General features: G+C 43.7%; 1 protein-coding gene across 1 annotated transcript in view; it reads left to right on the top strand.

The window, feature by feature from the left end:
- LOC109883146 (RNA binding protein fox-1 homolog 1) overlaps positions 1-10,000 on the top strand; it is a 718,311-nt gene that overhangs the window by 685,248 nt on the left and 23,063 nt on the right. The window lies entirely within an intron of this gene.

Raw genomic sequence — 10,000 nt, 5'->3', positions numbered from 1 at the left:
AGGTTAGGTTTAGAACAGAATGCTACTGGCGGTAGGTTAGGTTTAGTTTAGTTAGGTTTAGAACAGAATGCTACTGGCGGTAGGTTAGGTTTAGAACAGAATGCTACTGGCGGTAGGTTAGGTTTAGTTTAGTTAGGTTTAGAACAGAATGCTACTGGCGGTAGGTTAGGTTTAGAACAGAATGCTACTGGCGGTAGGTTAGGTTTAGTTTAGTTAGGTTTAGAACAGAATGCTACTGGCGGTAGGTTAGGTTTAGTTTAGTTAGGTTTAGAACAGAATGCTACTGGCGGTGTAGAAGGTGGCTTTCTTTTCTTTCAACAAATACAGGGATGGCTTGGCAGAATATTTTCCAGATTATAGGGCCTCTAGTTTAAAACAATTACTTTTTGTTGCTGTTGATTCAGTGACAATTTCTTAATTTTAAACCGCTTTGAGATATTACATAATTCATTATTACCAACATTAATAAGGTCATTTAAATATTTCTGAGAGTAAAACACTTGTATCATCAGCAAATAATACCTGGGAAAGAACTTTGGATGCATTGGCAAAATCATTTAAGTAAATCATAAATAATAGTGGTCCAAGAATTGATCCCTGCGTGCGGCACACCACACTTAATTTCTTTGTAATTTGTAAAGTTTGCTGGATCAACAGCTTTCTGAATTGAAACAATTTTGGCCAATTTCAGTTAATAGGGCATAATGCCCTTAGCAAATTATAGATTGAAAATGGGGAAATCAAATATTTCTTTAGCCGGCTTTAGCATCCAATCTGTCGTGATCAGAGGAAGTGTTTTTCAGGGATAATAAGATGTCACGCACCTCATTGACACAGGGGTAAATTGAAACCTGCTAGATTGGGACAGATTCATACATGTTGTCTTCTAAAGCAGGCCAAATTTCTTTGAAAAACAGATTACATTTGTGTGCTACTGTTGTTACATCAGAAGTAAGTGATCTGTGGACTGGGAATTCATTGGGGAAGGATTTGGGTTTCATCTTTGTATTGAGGATTTCATTGATAGTGCCCCATAGTGCTCTCATATTGTTCCTATGCGTTGACACTGTCATAGTATAATTTTTGGGGTTGTTTTAGTAATTTGCTAGAATTTGTTCCTATATGTTTTGAATCTCAGATGGTGTGTGGAATAAGCTTTGAAAGATAGAGGCTAGAGCGTTGGGCCTGTAATCAAAAAGGTTGCTGGTTCAGGGGCGACCAGGTGAAAAAAATATGCCGATGTGCCCTTGAGCAAGGCACTTAACCCTAATTGCTCCAATAAGTCACTCTGGATATGAGTGTCTGCTAAATGACGTAAGTGTAAAAGAAAGGGATGCAATAATACCATTGGTCAGCCATGTTTGTTTTTATTTTTAGGCTGTACTTTAGTAGTTGTTCTTTCATGGAAAGCAAGATTGTAAGATCTGGATGTGTCATTCAAAAACTGTGTATAGGCGTGCTGAGGATCAACAGCCTCTAAAGTCTCATTCCCAGATGCTTGCTGTATCAGATTATTATATTGATTGTATGCAGGTTGACTATCCTATAACTTTGTTGATTGATGACATGAACAAGTCACACAGTCTGAGACAGCATCCTAAATGGTACTGCATTCCCTTCATAACACTTTTGAGAGTTGGTTGGTGCAACCTCTGACTTATGAGTTTGCTTTCCCAATTCCTGCATTGGTCACTAACCTTGCTGTTTATTTGAATATCTGTGGTACCGGTCCCCTTTATAAGCACAGAAATTAGAATCATCTTCTCCTTTCGTGTTTCTTAGCCTGTTGATTGTTTCTAACACTTTTCTGTTTGTCCTCTCCTCTCTGTTCCTCTGCTTATTTAGCTACTAATTTCTGCCACGATTACTGCACACGGCGAGGGTTTCATTTCATGAGTGTATTATACCTGGAACAGATGGGAGCTAATATTGTAGCTATCAGTAGAATCAGACTTCTTTGCACTCTGGGAGGGCGACACTGTGGAGTTGTCAACCGTAATGGAGAGGTCTTTGTGTGGGCAGGCCTTCGCCAGGAGGAAGGGTAGTTCCATCTTGTCGAGGTTAAGCTTGAGGTGGGGGGCCGACATCCAAGTTGAGATATCTGCCAGGCACGCGGAGATGTGTGTCGCCGCCTGGGTGTCAGAAGAGGGGAAAGAGAAAATTAGTTGAGTGTCATTCGCATGGTAATGATAGGAGAGGCGGAGTCACCTGACTTGGTGTATAAAGAGGAGAGGGCCTAGAACCGAGCCCTGGGGGACACAAGTAGTGAGAGTATGTGGTGCAGACAAAGATCGTCTCCACATCACCTGGTAGGAGCAACCTGACATTTAGGATGAAATCCAATAGTGTGCAGAGCCTGAGAGGCCCAGCCCTGAGAGGGTGAAGAGGAGGATCTGATGGTTCACAGTATCGGAGGCAGCAGATAGATCTAGGAGGATGAGAACAGAGAAGAGAGAGTCAACTTCGGCAGTGTGGAGAACCTCCGTGACACAGAGGAGAGCAGTCTGGGTTGACTGACCCGTCTTGAAGCCTGACTGGTTTGGGTCAAGAAGATTGTTCTGTCAGGGATAACAAGAAAGTTGATCAGAGACAAGTGTTTTGGAAAGAAAAGAAAAAAGGAGTACAGGTGTATCGTTTTTGATGTCAGAGGAGTCGAGTGTTGGTTTCTTGAGGAGAGGAGAGACTCAGGCCATATAGATGTCAGAGGGGACATAGCCAGTAGTCAGGGATGAGTTGATGAGGGAAGTGAGGAATGGGAGAAGGTCTCCAGAGATGGTCTGGATAAGGGAGGAGGGGATGGAGGAGGGAGGAGGACTTGGAGAAGGGACGATGGAGGAGGGAGGAGGGGATGGGGGAGGGAGGAGGGGATGGAGGAAGAAGGAGGGGATGGGGATGGAGGAGGGGATGGAGGAGGGAGGAGGGGATGGAGGAAGGAGGAGGGGATGGGGTCGAGTGGGCAGGTCGTTGGGCGGCCAGACCTCACTAGTCACAGTATTCCATCTGGAGAGAGAGGGGAGAAAGAGGTCAAGGTTGTAGGGTAGTTCTGTGTGAGTGGAACCTGTGTACTCAATAAGCTGATTGATGGAGGGGGAAGGGGTGAAGGAATAAGGAGGGAGGAGAAGGTGGAATAAAGTTTCCTGGGGTTAGAGGCAGAAGCTTGACATTTAGAGTGGTAGAAAGTGGCTTTAGCAGCGAATACAGAGGAAGAAAAAACAGTGACAGTGACAGCATGGAATTCAAACAGGAAGAGTGAGAGATTACATTTCCTTGGGGGCATGGAAATTGTAGGGTAAGGGTTCATAATTAGAACAACATTGTGGCTTGGCTTAGCCTGATAGATGATCAGCGTGTGTGTGTTTGTGTGTGTGTGTGTGTGTGCGTGCGTGTGTGCGTGTGCGTGTGCGTGTGCGCGCTGTGTGTGTGTAATGTTGGCAGCCCTGTAGTCAGGTGACTGGCCTGTAACTTCATTCTTCTGGCTGTCGTTGCCGGGCCAGATGTATGGTTGCCATGGTGGCGTCTGTTAGCATGCTAGCCACAACAGGGAGCGTTGGGGTGGGCTGAGTTATCGATAGGACGGACCCAGGCTTGTGAAACAGGACAACCTAATGATGCCTGCATAAAATAATACGCAGCGTGATAGCACAGCAGACAGCCCTAATGAATAAACATTATTAAAATGGGATATCACAGAGACTGAACAAATTAGACAGCCTGGAGTTATGGAGCTACTCAGGTAAAGAGGGAGGGAAGAATGTTAAAGATGGAGAGAGAGGGGAAGTAGATTAGAGAAAGAGAGTGAGGGATGGAGAGAGAGGGGAAGTAGATCAGAGAAAGAGAGTGAGGGATGGAGAGAGAGGGGAAGTAGATTAGAGAAAGAGAGTGAGGGATGGAGAGAGAGGGGAAGTAGATTAGAGAAAGAGAGTGAGGGATGGAGAGAGAGGGGAAGTAGATTAGAGAAAGAGAGTGAGGGATGGAGAGAGAGGGGAAGTAGATTAGAGAAAGACAGTAAGAAGGAGAGAGAGAGAGGAAGTACAACATTGGAGAGTGAGAAGAGAGGGCGTGTGATGAAAACAGAGGATGTAAATAAGACAAGATATTACCTTTCTGTCCACCAGACTTAACCCGCTATTTTGTGCTATTCTGCTTTTCTCTCTCTCTCTTTTGCCATCTCTGTCTTTTAGTTTTCAATGATATGCTTCAAATGTTTTTCTGATCATTTGTCAGGATTGGGAATTTTTGCAACTGTTGAAACTGGGCTTAATAATGATTTGTTCCTCAAAGGTTTGTGAGGAGAAGGTAGTGTTTTGGGGTTTCATTAGTGTATGCTGTGACTTGGCATGGTGTGGGTGTCTGTGTGGTGTGTGTGTATTCATTGTCGTTGATCTCCATGGTGTGGGTGTCTGTGTGGTGTGTGTGTATTCATTGTCGTTGATCTCCATGGTGTGGGTGTCTGTGTGGTGTGTGTGTATTCATTGTCGTTGATCTCCATGGTGAATTGACCTCTGCGGTGCTACGCCTCTGCTTCCCTACCTTCATTAGTTGTCTCTTTAAAAGTGGAACAAAGCAGTTGTGTTGATGTGAGGGGTCTGGGACCTCTATCTCTTTGTGTGTGTGTGTGTGTCACCGATATCACCCTGTAGCCAAACCCTGTCCCACTCGCTCCCTGATCATTAGTCTCTCTGTCACCGATATCACCCTGTAGCCAAACCCTGTCCCACTCGCTCCCTGATCATTAGCTAGATTACATTAGATACACTGTTCCACGGCCAACACAAATGCCCGTGCGCGCGCAAGTACACAGTCATACACACTGACTTCCAGGGGAGGAGAGAGCTCCCCCCCCCACACACACATACACACATACACCATGCACTTGTTAAAAGCTCATTTAATAGAGCTGTTGATTTTGTCTGCCCCATAGGAGAGACAAATGTTATCCTCATATTAAACTGAGTCTGATACAGAGATTTACTGGTGGATCACAATCTGAAAAGAGAGCGAGAGACAGTATTTAATTAAAGGTATGGGGGGAGGACACCAAATTCACAACTAGCAACAATGTTTTTGTCGGCGTGATTAAAAAGATGAGGAGAATGAGGAAGCTGTCCAGCACGCAGCCACAACTGAACACCACCTGCAGCTCATCAAACAGCCCAAGTGTCACGGTTTCCTTCTGTTGAAGGAGAGGCGGACCAAAACGCAGCGTGGTTATTTTGATACATCTTTAATGAAGATGATAAATTAACAATATACAAAAACAAGAACCGTGAAAAACCGAAAACAGCCCTATTCTGGTGTAACAAACACAAAGACAGGAACAATCACCCACCATCCCCAACACCAAACAGGCTACCTAAATATGGCTCCCGATCAGAGACAATGACTAACACCTGCCTCTGATTGAGAACCATATCAGGCCCAAACACAGAAACAGACAAACAAGACATCCAACATAGAATGCCAACTCAGATCACACCCTGACCAAACAAAACATAGAAACATACAAAGCAAACTATGGTCAGGGTGTGACACCAAGGCTCTGGACCCTGAAACACCTGGACGTTTGGGGAACAGAGTGTGGTTTACTGTTCAAAGGGGAAGGAGGGAAAGCGTCTGCTAAATCCGGACTACATAACAATGTGTACCGATGAGAACAGCCTACAGTATGTGACTCTCTCGTTTAACGAACCCACAAAAAAGGATGCACAGGAGAAAAACAGGGAGAGAGGACTGAGATTCACGTTTGATCTGCCTGGGGATCCCCTCTGCCCGGTAGGATCCGCAGGAGAAAAACAGGAAGAGTGGACAGGGATTCATGTTTGATCTGCCTGGGGATCCCCTCTGCCCGGTAGGATCCGTAGGAGAAAAACAGGAAGAGTGGACAGGGATTCATGTTTGATCTGCCGGGGGATCCACTCTTCCCGGTAGCGTCGCTTAAGGATTATCTGCTCTCCCGACTTCCCAGTCTTGTACCTCCAACCGAAATGGAAAACAGTGAATGAAGATATAAGGTATTTAACGGTCAGCTATCTAAAAACAAATTTAGCCTGACAATACAACCAGTAGCTATGTAGGCCTGACAATACAACCGGTAGCTATGTAGGCCTGACAATACAACCGGTAGCTATGTAGGCCTGACAATACAACCGGTAGCTATGTAGGCCTGACAATACAACCGGTAGCTATGTAGGCCTGACAATACAACTGGTAGCTATGTAGGCCTGACAATACAACCGGTAGCTATGTAGGCCTGACAATACAAACGGTAGCTATGTAGGCCTGACAATACAACCGGTAGCTATGTAGGCCTGACAATACAACCGGTAGCTATGTAGGCCTGACAATACAACCGGTAGCTATGTAGGCCTGACAATACAACCGGTAGCTATGTAGGCCTGACAATACAACCGGTAGCTATGTAAGCCTGACAATACAACTGGTAGCTATGTAGGCCTGACAATACAACCGGTAGCTATGTAGGCCTGACAATACAACCGGTAGCTATGTAGGCCTGACAATACAACCGGTAGCTATGTAGGCCTGACAATACAACCGGTAGCTATGTAGGCCTGACAATACAAACGGTAGCTATGTAGGCCTGACAATACAACCGGTAGCTATGTAGGCCTGACAATACAACCGGTAGCTATGTAGGCCTGACAATACAACCGGTAGCTATGTAGGCCTGACAATACAACCGGTAGCTATGTAGGCCTGACAATACAACCGGTAGCTATGTAAGCCTGACAATACAACCGGTAGCTATGTAGGCCTGACAATACAACCGGTAGCTATGTAGGCCTGACAATACAACCGGTAGCTATGTAGGCCTGACAATACAACCGGTAGCTATGTAGGCCTGACAATACAACCGGTAGCTATGTAGGCCTGACAATACAACCGGTAGCTATGTAGGCCTGACAATACAACCGGTAGCTATGTAGGCCTGACATTATTTAGTCTTTGATATGTTTCAGAGTCGATGGAGTGAACACCTTCACAGCAATGTTGCCAAAGATCTGGAAAACAGCTGGTATGACACAGATTTACACAAACCACTGCCTCCGAACCACCATGGTCCAGAAACTGTCGATGCCGGACTAGAGGCAGGATATAGAACGTCTGTCAGAGGACACAGATCAGAAACCTCTCTACAAAGTTACTGGAGGACAAATCTGGAAGCCAGGAAGCGTCGGAGAACTATTCTCTCTGACAACACAGCAGCAGCTCCCCCAGATAAAAGAATGGCATCCATATCCAGCAGCATGGAGCCTACAAACAACAACATGGGCAGACAAACAACAAACAACAAACAACAACATGGGCAGACAAACAACAAACAACAACATGGGCAGACAAACAACAAACAACAACATGGGCAGACAAACAACAAACAACAACATGGGCAGACAAACAACAAACACCAAATGGGCAGACAAACAACAAACAACAACATGGGCAGACAAACAACAAACAACAACATGGGCAGACAAACAACAAACAACAACATGGGCAGACAAACAACAAACACCAAATGGGCAGACAAACAACAAACAACAACATGGGCAGACAAACAACAACATGGGCAGACAAACAACAACATGGGCAGACAAACAACAAACAACAACATGGGCAGACAAACAACAACATGGGCAGACAAACAACAAACAACAACAACATGGGCAGACAAACAACAAACAATAACTTGGGAAAATAATGTGGTCGTGCACAATAAAAGGAAACATCCAGATCAACAGTAATACATCATATATTAGTCACTCTAGAAGTGGTGCTGATGCTCTGTTTTTGCATGAAGTTAACGTAAGCCAGCTATAAAATATAGCAAAACCTGTGGTTATGTTGCATAGCAACCAGTCTAGCAACAAGACATTTTTTCAGATTACACATTACACTCACAAAAGTGACATTTTAGACATTTCAAATTATATTCAAGTTGTACTATTGGCTGTGTACAATGTTGTAAAAATGTGCAAATACTTAAAGTACAAAAAGGAAAATGAATAAACATACAGTTGAAGTCGGAAGTTTACATACACTTAGGTTGGAATCATTAAAAGTCATTTTTCAACCACTCCACAAATTTCTTGTTAACAAACTATAGTTCTGGCAAGTCGGTTAGGATATCTACATTCTACACAAGTAATTTTTCCCAAAATTGTTCACAGACAAATTATTTCAGTTATAATTCACTGTATCACAATTCCAGTGGGTCAGAAGATTACATACTAAGTTGACTGTGCTTTTAAACAGCTTGTAAAATGCCAAAAAATGATGTCATAGCTTCAAAAGCTTCTGATAGGCTAATTGACATAATTTGAGTCAATTCGAGGTGAACCTGTGGATGTATTTCAAGACCTACCTTCAAACTCAGTGCGTCTTTGCTTGATATCAAGGGAAAATCTAAAGATTTCAGCCTCTGAAAAAAAAATGGTAGACCTCCACAAGTCTGGTTCATCCTTGGGAGCAATTTCCAAACACTTGAAGGTACCACATTCATCTGTACAAACAATAGTATGCAAGTATAAACACCATGGGACCACGCAGCCGTCATACCGCTCAGGAAGGAGATGCGTTCTGTCTCCTAGAGATGAACATACTTCGGTGCGAAAAGTGCAAATCAATCACAGAACAACAGCAAAGGACCTTGTGAAGATGCTGGAGGAAACAGGTACAAAAGTATCCATATCCACATTAAAACGCGTCCTATATCGACATAACCTGAATGGCCTCTCAGCAAGGAAGAATCCAGGGCTCCAAAACCGCCAAAAAATCTCCAGACTACGGTATGCAACTGCACATGGGGCCAAAGATCGTACTTTTTGGAGAAATGTCCTATGGTCTGATGAAACAAAAATAGAACTGTTTGGCCATAATGACCATCGTTATGTTTGGAGGAAAAAGGGGGAGGCTTGCAAGCTGAAGAACACCATCCCAACCGTGAAGCACGAGGGTGGCAGCATCATGTTGTGGGGGTGCTTTGCTGCAGGAGAGACTGGTGCACTTCACAAAATAGATGGCTTCATGAGCGAGGAAAATAATGTGGATATCTTGAAGCAACATCTTAAGACAGTTTAAGCTTGGTCGCAAATGGGTCTTCCAAGTGGACAATGACGCCAAGCATACTTCCAAAGTTGTGGCAAAATGGCTTAAGGACAACAAATTCAAGGTATTGGAGTGGCCATCACTAAGCCCTGACCTCAATCTTATAGAAAATGTGTGGGCAGAACTGAAAAAGCATGTGCGAGCAAGGAGGCCCACAAACCTGACTCAGTTACACCAGCTCTGTCAGGAAGAATGGGTCAAAATTCACCCAACTTATCGTGGGAAGCTTGTGGAAGGCTACCAGAAACATCAACCCAAGTTAAACATTTTAAAGGCAATGTTACCAAATACTAATTGAGTGTATGTAAACTTCTGACCCCCTGGGAATGTGATGAAAGAATTAAAAGCTGAAATAAATAATTATTCTATTATTCTGACATTTCACATTCTTAAAATAAAGTGGTGATTCTAACTGACCTAAAACAGGGATTTTTTACGAGGATTAAATGTCAGGAATTGTGAAAAATTTAGGTTAAATGTATTTGGCTAAGGTGTATGTAAACTTCCGACTTCAACTGTAAATATGGGTTGTATTTAGAATGGTGTTTGTTCTTTACTGGTTGCTCTTTCTTGTGGCAACAGGTCACAGATCTTGCTGCTGCGATGGCACACTGTGGTATTTCACCCAGTAGATATGGGAGTTCATCAAAATTAGATTTGTTTTCAAATTCTTTGTGGATCTGTGTAATCAGAGGGAAATGTGTGTCTCTAATATGGTCATACATTGGACAGGAAGTTAGGAAGTGCAAGTCAGTTTCCACCTCATTTTGTGGGCAGTGAGCACATAGTCTGTCTTCTCTTGAGAGCCAGGTCTCTGCAAAGGCAGCTTAGTCTCTCTCTTCTGCACTTTCTCTTCTTTCTTCTCCTCTTCCTCTTT

Source organism: Oncorhynchus kisutch, linkage group LG25, assembly GCF_002021735.2.
Source record: "Oncorhynchus kisutch isolate 150728-3 linkage group LG25, Okis_V2, whole genome shotgun sequence".
NCBI lineage: Eukaryota > Metazoa > Chordata > Actinopteri > Salmoniformes > Salmonidae > Oncorhynchus > Oncorhynchus kisutch.
Note: the sequence above shows the minus strand (reverse complement) of the source record. Positions and strands in the feature narration are given on the sequence as shown.